Source organism: Nothobranchius furzeri, chromosome 12, assembly GCF_043380555.1.
Source record: "Nothobranchius furzeri strain GRZ-AD chromosome 12, NfurGRZ-RIMD1, whole genome shotgun sequence".
In the NCBI taxonomy this organism is placed as follows: Eukaryota; Metazoa; Chordata; class Actinopteri; order Cyprinodontiformes; family Nothobranchiidae; genus Nothobranchius; species Nothobranchius furzeri.
This window is the reverse complement of record NC_091752.1, coordinates 41,353,522-41,371,242: the sequence shown is the minus strand read 5'-3', so window position 1 is coordinate 41,371,242 and position 17,721 is coordinate 41,353,522. Positions and strand designations below refer to the sequence as shown.

At 41.9% G+C, this 17,721-nt stretch overlaps 1 protein-coding gene across 1 annotated transcript in view; it reads left to right on the top strand.

Annotated features, from left to right (window-relative positions):
• Positions 1-17,721, top strand: part of LOC107376132 (pro-neuregulin-3, membrane-bound isoform) — a 679,379-nt gene that overhangs the window by 523,116 nt on the left and 138,542 nt on the right. The gene's annotated exons all lie outside the window — the stretch shown is intronic.

Here is a 17,721-nt window from a genome sequence, read left to right as displayed (position 1 = left end):
AATTAGAATTTCAGTACACACAATTCAGAGATCAGACATACATAGGCAAAGACACATGACAAGAATTGGTGACTGTGGTCATTCACAACCCTGAGTCGCGCTACCGTAATAGCGATAAGAGGGTTACATGATGGTTGGTTCAGGTGGAGGGAAAAAAAGGCACTTCAGAGTTACCCTCCCCCGGGAGGGCAGCTTTGCTCTGCAAAAAAACACCTTAAACATATATTCAACAGACTTCAGACAACACAACATAAGTGTCCACTAGGTGGGGTGGTGGGTTAGGACTATCCCCACTTCAGTTCCTGCAGCCACGATGAAGCAGCACATGTCACCTCAGTGTGGATAGGGGGAGGAGCATTGAGGGTTGAAGGGTTGCAGTGACCCTGGAATGTTTCGGCGGCCTTCCCGCAGTCCTGCCCAGGCTGGGATAGGGGACATTAATCCATCCCAATCCATGCTGATTCGTCCACTCTCTCCTTGATGGCATCCATCTTTTGTGCTAATGAATGAATCTCGGCCAAAGTTCCAAGCTTACGATTCATCTCGACAATTATGTGAGTCTGTGAATTCACAGCACGGTGCAATCCATCTCTGAGCTCCGAGATCAGGCCAATATTCCTCGGCAGCTCGTTAATTTTCCGGTAAGCCAGGAAGCCTCCAAGGCCAATGAGCATGAAACCTGACACCAACACCACGAATATCCACACATCTTCAGAGTCCTCCACAGACAGCTGGTCTGTCCCAGAGGGGCATCCGGGAGCCCCTTCTCCCGTTCTCATCGCTGAAAAAAATGTATCAACCGCGTTGAGTGACCACCTGATGAGACCCATTTTAGTCAATTTCAGTTTCCAGTTTCTAGAAAAAATGCAGAAGCAGCCGTGCACCCAGCACACACAGACAGACAAAGGCCTTGAGGATAAGATTTGGAGGAGAGGAGAAGAAAAGTGTCTGCACCCTCCAAGAGCCAGAAGAAAAGAAACATGTAGAATAAATGAAATGTTTAAACAAACCCATATGAAGACCTTATCTTATACCCCTCTGGGGATCAGGTGTTGTTGTCCTTGATGGGGGATCCTTTCATTTTGGCTGGAAAAGTATAAGTAGATTTGGAAATGCATGTTGACCCGGAGTCTCTGTTTGTAAAGACTCTACGACGTCCCTATGCTCGGTCCTCTCAGGTAAGCCAGAAAATCCAAGGGGCAAACTCGGCTGGCCAAAACTAAAGCCAACATGGAAGTGACAAAAATTGCAATCCCCCCCTCATCCAATAGGGGCTGAATCCAGAACTGGGCGAGTTCTATAGGGAGCCTAAGTCGACTTCTGCATCATGGGTCCCCGGCAGAACAAAAAAATGAATGCAAGTCAGCGGGGCTAAAAGAGCTATTTTCTAATCTGCTTCGCCTTATGCCCTGGATCGCACATATGTTGTACTGCAATTTAAATGAAAACTAATGATGGGTATTTTGACCATGCCAGTCTCCTTTTTTTAGATTCATCAGCTTGTAAAAGTTTGTAATTAGCATGACTACAAACTAGAAATCGGCGCGTCGCATATGTGAGTTCGCCACATAATCTCCTCTCCCCTAACGTAGCTACTACTTACCACATGACCAGATTTATGGTGGTTCTGTCCTCCTGTGGGAAGTTTGATGAACGTACAGCCCTTTTCCTTCAGTTTTCTTTGTGTCTAGTTCGATGACGTCACTTTTGTGAAGCGCATTTGTAGATTTCTAGACTTATTTTCACACAAAACCTAAAATATCATTCCCCCTGTTCGAAAATAAGCACGTTCTTGGTATTAAAATGCGTCTAAAATTCACTGACATCATATGTGAAATCCATGGCAAGCGGAATTAAAAATTTGCGTTTTTAGCCCCGTTGACTTGCATTCATTTTTTCGTTCTTCTCTGACTCCCTATTGACTCCCACTTCACAGCAGAAATAAACATGTTTACAGCCTGGTACTCAAGATATTTTAGGTTTAACAGTTTGTGGCAGTGTGAGCGTCCTGCCACACTGTCCCAATTGATCATGCGCCCTGGCTAATTGGCCAAGGGGATGTCCCTTTGGCTGACTGGTTAGCGTGCATGACTCTCACCCGGGAGCCTGGGGATCGAATCGCGCCCAGGCCCTTGTTTCTCCACCTTGCCACAAGTTCAATTCTTTCAAAACGACAAACAGCCTTGAGGTTTCTTCATCAAAACAAACTCAAATACGGGAAATATCCGGTAGGTGCGAACCCCGCCATTTAACTGTTTTGCCTTCTTGTGACGATTGTTGCAAAGAGAAACATTAAACTGCGTCGGATCTCCGTCAGTGTAAATGAGGGAAAAATCTGATCTGATCCTTTTCTTACCTTTTCAAGATTGTTTAATGTAAAGTTTCGTTCAGTACAAAGTCTAATAACGACAATCCAACGAGACAGAGCCTGGATTTGTATTCTGAACAATGTTTTAAAAGCAGACGTGTGATGTGTCAAAAATCAGCTCCTTTTCAGCTCCTAGAAGGCAGAGGGTAGCAGAGTTGATCAACCGTGGTTTGCTGGCTGCAAACACCTGCCAACTTTCATTAGCTTAAGTTAGCTCCTAGCTACATTGCCTCAGAGTCTGATGGGTCAGTCAGTGGGCAGTTTAACCCAACAGACCTTTCTATCCACTATTTTATCTAAAGGATGAAAGTTTCTTGCTTTTCTTCCTCCTGGTTCCTTCTGGTTTTCTGGGTACCTTGTTGGTTTTCAATTTAACCAAAGTTTATTTTGTCAGCAAACAACTGATGGTAAAATAAAAGTCCATGACCTCAGACTGGAACAAAATGAATATTATAGTTTGTACAGCGCGCTATCTTCTCCTGTGAATTTGTTGCATTATTTTTTGTTTACTTTTTGAACTAGTTCCAATACTCACGGCAATGTTGATTGAGAAACATGCTGCATGAGATGTGACCCTACCAGAACATTTTACTGACTAACACTTAAGATAAGTGGTTATTCTGCTGTAATTTTGGTTTGAACAACAACATCACACTGGGCTGTAAATCACTTGACCCAAATCCAAAGTTGTTTCTGACAACATGAATAAAATGATGTTCAGAGTTTATTATAAGACATAAATAAACCCTGTGGACCCACCTGTAATCTTTAGACTAGGCTTAAAAATGTATGGAAATCATTTCTCTAAACATCTGTATTCATTTTAGTTTCACTGACAAAAACCATCTGATGTCTACTCGAGTAGCTTTACCTTTTACAGGCATGCCTCTTTCTGTTTTAAAGGTGCTTTCTAATTTCCCTCTGGGATTAATATAGGATTGATTGATTGATTGATTGATGTTGCCTTCAACTATTAAAAACAAATGAAGGGATTTTGTTAGAACAAGAGGCTAGTTAGTACATTATTTATTTATTTCTCTCTACATGTTGTTGAGGAACCTGCTAGCTATTGGCTAATTCATTTTTTTTCTCCATTTTCTGTTGAATTGAAAAACCTTTCACTCTCACATCACACCACTCTGCAAAAGACAAGAAGATATTGTTACCACTTTCATGCGTAGCCTCCAAAACTCTGTTATGTTCTGTCATGGCGTCGGTGCTAAATAGATACATTGTGATTCGTTTTGAATGTCTAAGCGAAACAACCTTCACGCCTCTTGTTTCAGGCTCTCCGTTAGATTTTTGAGAACGCTCACTGGAGAATTGATTCCCTTTCCGTGGTAGACGCCTTATTAAAGCCTGCTTTACCTGGCACTCGCAATCAGCGCGTTGTTCCATCCCCAAGGTGCTGCATTTATTTGGACTCAGCTCTGTGCAGACCAGAGAAACACTTACACATCAAGCCTCAGCCAGGCGATGCAAGGCCTCCGTGCTGGAGTTTGAATATTAAATTAAAGGTAAAAGCACACATAGCAGGAAAGACAGCAGATTAAAGGTGTTGCTGATAAAAACTCAAAGATAAGATCTGCAGCATCACACAATAAGAAGAGATTCCTTGAATCTGTCAAAGGAAGAGCAAACAATCTCATATCTTATCAAAGTGACCTGCGGAGACACACTCTGACTCTGGATAGAGATTAGTGCTCCAAGTGATTGAGTGTTAATATTTACATAAGAGGGAAAGTCAGAGAAATATAAAAAAAGAAGCCAGACTGGGTTCATATCAGGATATTATCTCCTCATTAAAGGTGTTTCTAGCTTTTATCAGGATGAACGGCACACACGAGGGATGGATTTATGTTCCTTCAGTTGGAAATGTTCTCAGGTGACCTATTCTTGTTGCACTTCAGATCAAACATGAGTGTGGAAAAACATCATGTTTGAAGGTTTTCTTTAGGTATAAAAGCCTCGTTTTCTGTGAAAAGCTGCAGGAATCAGCCGTCTAATTGCTGTGACGCAGGAGGTAAAGCAGTCAGAAGGTTGATGATTTGATCTTTTACTTCTCCGTCTGAGTGATTAAGTGTTCTTGGAGAAAATGATGATCCCTGCTTTAACCTCATCTGATTCATCAGTGTGCCTCTATGAGCTCCATCTATTAACTATTTAAAGGACAGAGACATATATGTACTCTTCCTAATGTTTTTTAGCCATGTGTAGTAAAACATGACTGTTTGATTTTGTCATTATTTGTTTATGTAAAGTACATTAAAGGCTCAGATCAAGAACAAAATGGAAAATAAGCAGCATGACCACATTTATTTTCAAGCTTTTAATTGGTTACAATTACGTAACCCAGAAGTTATTGTTTTGATCAAATTAACATCATCATTATCATCATCATTTTTCTTCATCTGGTCCTCAGCGTGGAGAGTTATGTGATGTTCAGAGGAATGAGCCGATGGAGAGACTAGAATGTCCCAGGCATGTATTCAAGACTGATTTTATTCTTTTGTGAAATTCGGTGTTCTCTAGTGCTGCCATCCCTGCAAACAGTCAACGTCACATGGACCTGCAGATCGTATCTATAATGAGTCCGTTGGTCCAGACCACGTCTGTAGGACGTCCAAACTAGGTCGTTGCACAGTGGGATAGTCTCACATAAAAAAAACTCAAACATTTACATCAAAGCTCGTGTTTCCATTTTCTATTTCCGATCCGACTACGTTGATATGGGACAGAATAAAAAACAAGGTTTTAATCAGGTTTAATTTAGTTCACACACTCTCTCTCTCTCTCTCTCTCTCTCTCTCTCTCTCTCTCTCTCTCTCTCTCTCTCTCTCTCTCTCACACACACACACACACACACTCACACACTCACACACACTCTCTCTCACACACACACGCGCACACACACACACACACACTCTCTCTCTCTCTCTCTCTCTCTCTCTCTCTCTCTCTCACACACACACACTCACACACGCACGCACACACGCACACTCTCTCTCTCTCTCTCTCTCTCACACACACACACACACACTTTCTCACACACACACACACACACACACACACACACACACACACACACACACACAGACACACACACACACACACACACACACACACTCACACTCACACACACACACACACACACACACACACACACACACACACACACACACACACACACACACACACACACACACACTCACACTCACACACACAATTGTATTTGCTTGTGTGGACCTCCAGTGACTTCCACAACCCATACAACTAACCATAACAATGCTGTTCTAATCCCAACCCTAATCTAAACCAAAAGCTAACTCACACCAAACCTCTAAAAGCAGGTTTTTCGGTGTTTAGCATAGCGTGGCCACAATGTGGAAATGTCCACATGTTACAGGTTAAAGTAAACATTTGTCCACTTAAACATATAAAGACAAGCACACAAACACATGCCAGCACCCCCCCCCCCCCTCCACACACACACACACACACACACACCTTTCTGATTCTCATAAACTGCCAGGCGAAGGCAGATGCCCCAGATGTGTTTCAATCATAACGTCTGGAAAATGAGAGGGAAGACATCCCTTGATGCCCTCCAAAGCTAGATTTTCATTTCAGGTTTTTTTGTCCCATCAACAAAGGAAGGGATAAATGGAGACGCGTACGGGTGAGCGATACGTAATGTCATTAAAGGAGAAAAGTAATCATCTCAGGTCTCCTCTGAAGTGTGGACTGCCAATTGTATTTGGCTGTCTGCAAGTCTGATTAAACAAACCAAGCAGAAAGTTGCTTTTAAAGCCCAGCAGACATATTGAATTGAATTAGATACTTCAAACGATACACATTTACTGGCTGGCTTTAAACCATTTCCTTTTGTCTCTTTTATTTTTTTAATGTCACATTTAAATTCTTTGATTTTGTTCAATATTTTTATAAGTGAACCAACACCAGTGCCTCTGTCTAAGCCTGAATGCTTCCTCTTAGCTTTATTAATTGGTATGAAGAAGCTTTTATTGCTGCACGGCTACCTGGTGAAGTGACCCATTAGACACTGTTGACCACTACTAGCACCATCAGATTTAGATGAAATCAGTTTTATTTGGCTAGAGGAAACTTGCATGCAGTGTAAGCCCAATCACAAAAGGAAAAAGTTATTTTTCCAGCTCCTGCTTATTATTTCTCAGTCAGTTCTCGTGAAGCTGCTGGAAACTGAACTCTCTTCTGGGAAAACGTCCCACAGAGTGAGGAACACTGAAGAAAGCTGTCAGTCTGACCGCTGCACTGCGGCAGACATGTTTCTAATGGCTCTCTGACTGTTGGACGGCTGTAAAGATGTTCGCCACTAAAGCGGTCTAAATGGTGGCCATACCAGCCCCGGTCTTCCGTTCCACACTCGGCACAGCAAGTCGCCTCACTCCTTTATTGTCTTTGGGGTCTATTAGGGGATTTGGTGAGTTTGACCGATGGCTTCTGGACACCACCGACGGTGTAGCGCCGTTAAAATTATGTTACAGAGAATATTTCTAAACTCTGTCTTTATTTGCTGTTTTCCGGTCTTTCTCCACTCTAAAACATAACTGTGGTGCTACATAGGGCTTTAGAGCCCGCCTGTGGTCTGTTGTGAGATTTCATACAGGAAATGTTCAATCTCCAGGTCCTTTACTTTTATATGAGATGTCACAGAAATGTGTTTGTTTCGAATGTAGGTAAAGTTAACAGAAATGGACTAAACTTTAGCTCAAGTTCACATGAAAGCAAAAAATTCCCAAACACGCTTTTTAAACTGGACATTTTCAGAATGGATGCCTGAGGCACAAAAAAGGTTCTTCCAGGTTTCCCGCTGGCTCAACATTACAAAATACGGAACATCTCTTTGTTGTCTTTTCTTTCAGCATTTATAATAATAATAACTGGGAGGAAATATAACAGCTCCAACGCAATCTGCATTTAAAAGTGGACAGTTTGGAAACAATACGATGGAAATCTTTCTAACACAGTCCTCATGTTTGTTTTTCCACGTCCCCAAAGACCCTCACAGGCCCCTGGCTTCGATGAGAGAAGGAACAAGGTCAGATTAGTGTTTCAAGATGATTAAAACTATTTATATCTCATTAATCTGAGACGGACTTCACTGAGATACATTTTTATCCATATACATAATGAGATGAAGGAACTTTTTTCATGAAATGAGTAAACTTTTGTTTTGAGACATTGTGAGACAAGGAAACTTGTTCTCTGGATGTAATTCATGTGGTTATTCCAAGATATTTGTGCTTTTTTAGAGTCAAACATTTATCTATCTTATTATCTAGAAATAATGGAGCTTGTTGAGGTAAGTTACATGTTCTGCTCTTGATGTTCCTCAAATGTGCCCCAACTCTGGTCATTTTTAAATAAAAATTCAAAATGCCACAAATTCATCAGCCTTGGAATGATTGATGCAGCACTTGTAACTGCTCACATTTTCCATTGCCTTTAATCTGATTCTTAAATCTGAATTTGATCTGTCTATTAAATTTGGTCTAAATTTATTTGTGTAGTTTAACCCTCCCACTGTCCTAATGGGTGTGACCCCGCGAGGAAGGTGACCACTGAGCAGGGTTGATGGTTTATCCCTTGAGGTCCACGTGGCAGGGGTGAGGTGGTGCTCACTCCTCACCCCTGCCACGTGGACCCAAGGGATAAATCATCAATCCTGCTCAGTGGGGTCAACTTTCCTCGCGGGGTCACACCCATTAGGACAGTGGGAGGGTTAATTACGCTGTAATGTTGATTTTGCTGTTCTTGCTCCTGGAAAGCACGTTGACTTACCTCTGTGTAGGGCTGCACAATATATCGAAAAATTATCGTCATCGCGATAACAGGACGTGCGATAGGCCCATCGCAAAGCACGTTAAAAACGGCGATAAATGTTTGGTTCAACATTTCCATCCGTGTCATACATCAACTTTTTGTAGACCAGCTCTGTTTTTTTTACGCGGAAGTATTATTTGACCAATCAAATGTAGCCCTTCTGATATGCGGCCAATCAGAAGGGTCCGTTCATGTAATATGCCCGCCCCCTACGTAGACCTTAGGATGGAATGCAACACCCGAACATTAGCGGCGCTGTTCCCTTGTTCGTCATGCTGGCTCAGAGCAACGAATGCACTTTGTGCTGTTGTTTCTGGAATCAGCGCTGCTTTCAAACGTGAACATGAGTCCGCTCTGTGTCGTTAATCATATTTACCGGGCTGACTCCGACATGTGCCGGTGAACCAACCCACCTCCATGTCGCTAGTGTTCCACCGGGTGGTGACATTAGCCCCAGGCTCCGGTTAGCTTCCAGCTAAAAGGCTACAGCACTCTTCTCCCAGTCCCACCCTGAGCTGCTAAAGAGGGCCTGGAAAAGTTCCCCCACACATCAAAGTGATTTTTCATTTATGAGCTTTTATAACCTTGTTAATCAGGATAGTTGATTTGCTGCTGCACATAAACTGTCAGTCAGAAGCTCTGCTAGCCGGTTATCTTAGAGGAGCTAGTTCAATTTGTTAGCTTGTTATCAGAATCATAGTTGCAGTTTCATCATCTGAGCTGCTTTTTAAGATTTAGGTAAACTTGTTCAATTTGGGGTTAAAACCAAACGTTTTCACATATTTTCCATGTAGGTTTTTTTTTGCCAGTTCCTCTTCTGAAAGGTAGACAATTGTTTTTCTCTTTCTCTCAGAAAATCTTAATATTCTCCTAGTTTGGCTCAGCACAGTTCACCTCCCAATAGCAGCAACAGCCTTATATCATAACCACATAAGTGGAGAAAATGTTCAGTAGCAATGAGAGAATTTGCTGTTGCATTTAAGTGATGTTAACTATTATTTAACATTTAAACTTATTTTCTGATTTTTTTATTTATTTATTCAAAAACCCTGGTAAGGGATGTTTTTCTGTATTTGGAGCATCAGAAAAAGTTTTATGGTGGAGGTGATGTTTTAAAGTCACTGAGAAACTGCATGCTGTTGCATACTGCTTGTTGTTTTGCTTCTAATACAGTAGCAGGTGTAGCTGCATATTTTTGCAATAAAAATGTTATGTTGTAAAGGAATTCATGCATTAGTTTTTGTTTGCTTTGAACCCAGAGCAGACGTCACACGCCAGACGACATCAACACTGCATTTAGTATTTGTTCATTTATCGTGAGTAATGTCAATATCGCCATATTAAGCACTGTTATCGAATATCGCAGCTTTTCCTAATATCGTGCAGCCCTACCTCTGTGTATGAAATGTGCTTTAGTAAAACAAGTCTTTGTCGCTCTTTCCAAGACTTTAAATCCACATATTTAGATCTGTATGCAACTGAACAGAAGACTTGATATTATCTTAACGTAATAAGGTATCGATTTAATCATTTTCTAAGAAGAAAACCTTTTTAGTAAACAGAACTTTACTTATTTTCACTTATTTTATCATTATTTCCAAATAGGGGAGGCTGTCACCTTAAAATGTTTAGTTTTCTTGTTTTTTTCAAGATAACCTATTTATATAACTAACTATATTTACTATAAAGAAAAGCTTCTTTTTGTCAAGATCATTATGTTATTTATAAAGAAACACAACAAACGAGATACTTCCTCATTAATCAGGCGGCCATGGGAATGAATTTATGTAATATACAGTAAGTAAATGTTGAATAAACATGAAACAGAGAGATAACACACACACACATACACACGTGTGCAAAAAACTAAATTATTTACCTGCAAGGTTCAAGTTGTTTCTGCAGCTTTTGCTGTCTGGCAAGCTCAGCATAGCGTTGCTCTTCCATTTTAATTCAATTCAATTCAAATTCAATTCAAAGATACTTTATTAATCCCAGAGGGAAATTAAAGTTTCAGTACACACAATTCTGAGATCAGACATACATACATAGACACATGACAAGAATTGGTGACTATGGTCATTCGCAACCCGAGTCGCGCTATCATAATAGATAAAGAGGGTTTATATGAGGATAGAGTCAGGGGGAGGGGAAAAAAGCACTTTAGAGTTACCCTCCACAGAGAGGGCAGCTTTGCTATGCAAAAAACACCTCAGACAGACATGCACACAGACTTCAGACATTACACAACATAAGTGTCCACTAGGTGGGGAGGTAGGGTTGGGACTCTCCTCACTTCAGTGCGTGCAGCCGCATGGGGCAGCGCTCATCACCTCCGTTTGGACAGGGGAGGGAGATAATGGGTTAGAGAGCACATTGACTCCTATACGGTTCCACGGCCTTCACCGGTCACAGTCCCGCCCAGGCTGGGATAGGGAGAAAGGGTTTCCATATCGATGGCAGCATTCCACATTTCTTCTGAGGGGAGTTTTCACTTTATCCTCACAGGCTCAAGGGCACCAGATTCAGATAAGAATTGTTTTGGGGACAGACAGAGATAATTTCCTCTCTGCCTTAGTGTTGTGTTGGTCTACAACCCCTCTGGATCCAATAATGGCATCATTAATCAATCCCAATCCGTGCGGATCCGTCCACTCGCTCCTTGATGGTATCTACCTTTTGTGCCAGAGCCTGAATCTCAGCCAAAGTTCCAAGCTTACGACTCTTCTCGACAATTATATGAGTTTGTGTGTTCACAGCACGATGCATTCCAATCTCTGAGCTCCAGGATTGAGCCAATATTCCTCAAAAGCTCGTTACTTTTCAGAATCCTCTACAGACAGTTGAGAGAGGCATATCAGGCTCCACTTTTTCCAGGAGTCCATGATATACCCAGCTGGCTCTGTCCCAGAGGGGCATCCGGGAGCCCCTTCTCCCGTTCTCATCGTTGAAAAAATGTTGTCAATCGCGTTGAGAGACCAACTGACCAGATCCATTTTTAATCATTTCCAGTTTCCAGAAAAAATGCAGAAAGTGCCGTGCACAGACAGGACGATGAGCCTTGGGATGAGGAGGGAGGGAGAGGAGAAAAAAGCATCTATGCTTTCCAAGAGCTAGTCCGAATGACCGTAATGCTCTGTGATAAAAGTAGTTATTGTTGTGAGAGCGCCGTTCCTGGACTCCTGAGCCCATGGTCCTCAGACAAAGTGTGCAGTCTTCACGCTTTCAGCCGTAATCACAGAAGTAGGGAGAAGGGCTTAAGCTGCATTATATTTTTTACGTCTCTAGATGGTGAACTTTGAGAAAAAAAAAACTCCTTTCTCTTTTCTGATTCTGTGCTGAAAACATTCTTATCTCCGACTTGAACTTTTCATAAAAAGGCGAAAAACACATTTAACTCATTTGCTGCCAGCCGTTTCCTGATCGTTAAAGCCCTTCACTGCCAGTGTTTCTCACCTTTTTTACTGTTTTTGTAAGAGTCACAGAACGTTGCGTGCTAGGATGGTGTCGACACCAAAACTACCAAAACAACCAAAACAAAGAGTAGACCCATCTCTTACATCAGGAAGAATCCGTGCATTTCGAGCTTTATCCGTTCTTTCATAATCCGTTGTTGAATTGTGATCGGCAGAAGCTTTTCCGGTTCGCGCCTCACTTTTTCTACAGCAGCGGCCCAAAACGATCTCCTAACACATGGATTTTCTGCTTCCTGATCACGTGACGAATGCAGATAAAGATCAGCTTCAGAACTGAAATGTTTGTTCTCACAGTGCGAGGGCTCGTTCCGATGCCCAAACAGTAAAAAAATGCAAATGACGACTTTAATCGTCATTGGCAGTGAATGAGTTAAAAGGGATCTGACTCAAAAACATGTAAGTACTGCATAAACCAGTAATTCTCCTCCTTTACAGATGGAAAACATCAGAGCAGCCTAAATTAGGTATGTGTAATATGTCACACACACACACACACACACATACACACACACACACACACACACACACACACACACGTGTGATTTTACACCTTTTTTAGCAGAAACTTTCAAAGCAGTTTTCCTATATTTATCCCCAGATTTGTTTGTTTGACAGAAGTTCACACCTAACTTCTGCTCGCACTCACGCATTCTATTCCTGTTCTCTTTTAATTAAAGACGGTGCTAATTAGGCAGGAACGCAACTCGTCTGTAACCTCTAACAGTCTCTTACCTTTATCACTGTATGGAAGTAACAGTGATTTTTATTTTAAATTGTTGCAGATTGCTTAAAGAAAGCAGAAAAAGGGGTTTGTTGGATGCACCGAGTTTTAGCAGCTTCTCCTCCAAGGAGGTTCTGCTTTTGCCGCTGTGTCTGATTGTGCCTTTTTTAGTATTTCCTGTCAGTCATGATTGTATGCTTTGCTTTCCATAGTTCTACCTAATGAGCAACAAAGTGACACTTACAGCCTCTGTTCTTTTAATTGCCTCTCATGGTGACAAAGGTTGGCTCGTGCGTCTCAGTGGCAAAGAGAACATTTAAATAACCACAAGGTTTAGCCCATTGAGGAGGTCCTTAAGTGTTTGAGGTGACCTGTCGACTTGTTAGACTTCAATCCTGAACCACAGCATCTTAATAAGAAGCTGTTCGAAGCTCCTGAGACCGAGTTGGGTCATTGGTTTCTAAAGGCCTGATCTGGATCCACTATGAGAAGATACAAGTGCACATTCCTTAGACTTCTGATGCATACATCATGTTTCCTCTTGTGTGATGAGCAGGATTACAAATCTAGGTTCTACTTGTACTTTAAAACACTCTAATGCCTTTAAAATTAGATGATTGTGTTTACTCTGTGATGGACTGGCAACCTGTCCGGGGTGTACCCGCCTGTTTGCCCGTTGACTGCTGGAGATAGGCACCAGCCCCCCACGATCTTGTATGGACAAGCGGGTTCAGATAATGGGTGGATGGATTGTGTTTAATTTATTATTTTTTTTATTCCAACAAGACATAAATTTGGTGTCACTCAAGAAGCTGAGATCAACAAACTCGATGGGGAGGCAGAGCTGCTGACATCCTGACAGATGATCAGATGTTTTTAGGCCTCCTCAGCAGCCCGGTTACCATCTGTCAGAAAAGTGGTGTGTCATGACGGGTGTGACTAGAACAAGTCTTTAGGAAAACATTGGATTGTTTTAGCTAAAGTTGTTTATATTGTTAAAAGAACCTGAATTGTTTTTGGGTGAAGTTGTTGTTTGCTGTTTCCTGTAGAAAAGTCACATCGCTGATAGGTCATAGCTGGAAAATGATAGGCTGATACACACAGATAGAACAGATAGACACAAACATCTTATCAGCCACACATCTGTATTCATTCATTCATTCATTCATTCATTCATTCATTCATTCATTCATTCATTCATTCATCAGGGGAGATTGGAGTTCTTCAGCCAAGGCTGAACAGGGAGCCAGATTCAGATAACGTATCGTTTTGGGGCAAGCCAGTGAAATATCAGCGGCGCGAAACAGTTCGCTCCTGAACTTCCAAATGGTTCTTCTCACACCAGGAGAGTCTTGGCAGTGGCACGGTTTACTCGCTATGCTCTTTGCTGGCGATGACAAGATCCCTCAAGACTGCACGTCACGGTTTGTTAATGCAGTCCACATTAAGCCAAAAAGAAGGAAATCACATTTGATATCGCTGTGTGATACTTTTATTTTGAAAATTGCTGAGGATTTTACACTGAAACAGTGTGTGATTTCCTGTCTACCCCTATTTTATCTGTGCAAATTGATGTGTCCCAGAAGCGGCTTGCGGCAAAACTAGAACCCAAACCCATCTGTAGTGGCGCAGCGTGCCGCTTCTGGGAGGCGCCTGGAAATGTTCGCTTCGCTGCTGGTGTAAACTGTCAATAGACAATAATAGTAAATAAAAGTTAGTCAATTTTATTTACATAGCACTTATCACAGACATAGAATGACAAAGTGCTTCACATAGATCACAACAAAATAGAACATAATGACCTCAAAACAGAAATGGATTCACATCAGAAAAAAGTAAAGTCATAAATTTGTAAAATTTCATAAAACAAATTAAACAAGATTATGAATTTAAGTTCAAAAGAAGAAAACTAAATGTTTTTTGTAAAAGCAGCTTTAAATAAAAAGCTGTTTTTTAAAAGTGTCCAGACTGTCAATGCTGCGTAAGGATAAAGGAAGATCATTCCAGAGTCGGGGTGCAACAGTCTGGAAGGAGCGATCACCTCGACTTTTATATCTGGTCTTTGGAACTTCTAGAAGGTTCTGGTGTGTGGACCTGAGGCCTCGGGTTGGAGCATAAGACTTTAACAGTTCAGTAATATAGGGAGGAGCTCGACCATGCAGAGCCCTGAAAGTAGAATAATGGATTATATTTGAAGCAGTGACGTTCCGCTGCTGATCTGCGTCGCTGATGCTTTCAGTGTGAAACTGGGGTTACAGTCTGGTCTCAGGAGTATCCAATCAGCCAAATAATGGAGATTAGTTCCTCCCGTGCAGTGGCATTCTCCATCATGGTATGTGTGCAAATTGAGGGATCGCTGCCAGTTTGCTACACAGAGCATCGAGCTTGTGATTCACCTCCACTAACGCCTGAGTCTGAGCACCCATTGCCCAGCAGTTCCTTTCCCGGAGCTCAGAGATTTTTCCAACAGCCCTCGACAGCTTAACAAATTTCTTTTTTCCCAGAAAGAATCCAAAGATTTGCTCTTAGAAGTGATGAGGCAAAGAGCCTTGGGAAGATAAGAGGAAGGGGCAGAAAGAAAAGTGTCTGCTCATTTTGGGTGCCAGGAGAGAAACAATGTCCATCCTTTTATGACCACGTGGACCCATCTTCTGGTGAATACATCCAGCAGGATCATGCACAGTGTCACAAGGATCATCTCTAAATGGCTTCTAGAACATGACCACGAGTCCACTGGACTCCAATGACCTCCACAGTCAGCAGATCCCAGTCCAGTCCAGAACCTTTGGTATGTGGTGGAACGTCTCAAAGGAATTTGTTCAAAGATAAAATAAATAAATAAATAAATAAATAAATAATTGCCTTTCAAACATCTCTAAAGCACCTGGAACCATTCTCAAATCATGCTGGTTGGTTATAAAAGGCAGCTGGGAATCTTTATCTACTAGTGCATCTGTGGAGCCGTGTTCTCTTAAACTAAACAGCAAAGTGAGTATTTACCTGCTGTAAGAATTTAATTCATGCAAGGTGTTTTATAAACAACCCACTCAGCTCCCTCCAGTGGGACGTGCACCTGAACAAGAGAGAGCTCACCTGCCCTCAAATGTACAACCTCCTAGTTGGGTGAGCAAAACTTTAGCTGTTGAAAACGTCAATATTATTTTACTATCATAAACAGTTGTGTCTACTGGTCTATATCTGCATGTCAACACACAAAACCTTCATAGAGCTCACGTCTTCTTTAGGTGGACAAAGACGTCCTCTGGGTCTGCAGCAGCAAATATCCCAACATGCTCCTCACCCTTCAGGCCACAGGCCGGTTCATTCCAGAAATGCCTGAAATGAAACCAAAGTGGTCTGAGCATCAAATGTTAACTGTGACGGCAAATTTTCATGTTCTCCTATTCTTGCTTTCCTTAATTTCCATATGTGAGACCAGGAGTTTCCTCAAGAGGGACTGAAAAAGCAAAGCAGGCAGCGAGGATCAAACGGCCGGAGGCAAAGATTGATATCCAAACAAACCGAGGCGTTCAATCAGGCTTTACTCTGTAAATAAACACAGCATCGAACCCTCTGTTCCACATCTGAGCTGCGTGAGTCAGACTTCCACGTGTTGATAAGGAGGTATTTATTGAGCTGACATTTATTAAAAACAGGCTTTTCCTGGGATACTTTCTGAAGGGCAGACTTTAGCTGCTTAATGATCATTTCCTGCTTGCTAATGTGACTCAGACTCGGACTGAACACTTGTCAGAATCCTTGGAAGATGAAGTTGGTTTAGTCAGACCACACAGAGAAACACTTTTCTCAACTGTTAGTGTTCTGTTATTGAAAATCACCTTCTGCTTGCTTGATGTAAAGTTTGTTTACTGATAAAAACAAGAAAATCTCCTCAATCATAACGACTGAATTATGCTTTTGTTGTTTAACACCACGTGTATTTTGGGCTTATGGATATTTTAGCAATTCATCTGAATGGCCTCAGTTTAGTAAAAAAATACATCATCCTTAAAGAAGTATAAGTTTTCTACTTACATTATAATAGGTCTATGGTACTAAATCCCTCTCACATGAAGGGATATCAGCTGTTGTATTCTTGACTGTTTCAGTACCTTCCAACATGAGCCTTTTAGGGGCTCTGTCACTTTAAGGAAATAATCTGGAGTTGACCACGCCCACCCACCTCTCACTCAGGCTGCTATAGGATGAGAAGCTCTCATATCCTTTGGAGGCTTGGAGTAGAGCTGCTGCTCCTCCAGCAGCAGCTCTCTCTAGCATGTGAGAGGTGGTTCCATTCTAATTACCCCATTTGTGATGTCACAAACATTTTGAAATGACCTAACTTAGTCAAATAATTCCAACAATCACTGACAGAATAAGGATGGACAGATTTTCTGATTGTTTATACTGTAGAAGAAGTAGAGACCCACATGGCAGCACAAAAGGATGCGATAAGTGAGTTAGCAGATTATGCTCCTTTAACTCGTTCACTGCCAGCCTTTTACTGATCGCTAACGGCCTTCGCTGCCAGCGTTTCTCACCATTTTTACTATTAGCTTCAGGGGCAGGATTTGGAGTCTTATTCCCTGATATTTAGACATCTCTCTTCTGATTGGCTAACATCAGTTTGACTCAACTCCGTTGATGTTTTATCTCCACAAAAAACACAAGCCTGAAGAAGTTCTGGTGAAGCTGCAAATGCTAATGGTTAGCTGCCACTAGCAGAGACGTTCTCTGCTGTTTCCTGGTGTGACGTAGATCTGTCAGGCCTTTAGAGTTGTAGAGTTTCACCATCTCTTTAATATCAGAAGATAATACAGGGGATAGGTGTAGGAACCTGAGGGTTGCGGGATGGAGCCCCACTCAGTCTGTTGCAATCGTGTCCATGGGCAAGGCACTTAGCCCGCCTTGCCTACTGATGAACCCCTATGACATTTTGAAGGCAGCAGTAATGATCTTTGCTTCACTCAGACTAGCCATTAGCTCCTCAGTCCCTGAGGCCAAAACTAACCCAACACTTTTACAGGAGGCTATCATAGATGGGTAGGACAGAACTTTTTTTAATAACCTTCACTCAGACACACCTAAAGTCACCTACACAGCCCTTTAAAAACCAACTTCATTAAAAATTGACCTTTGATACAACTCACCAACCTGAGATGTTTCTTCACTGTTCACTTGCTCTGGCCTGCTTGTGTCACTTTGGACTCCTGTGAAGCTCATGTTTGGTTGATCTGAGGACACAAAGCACCAAAACATCAGCAAAAGTGTTTTACTCATCTGAATTATTA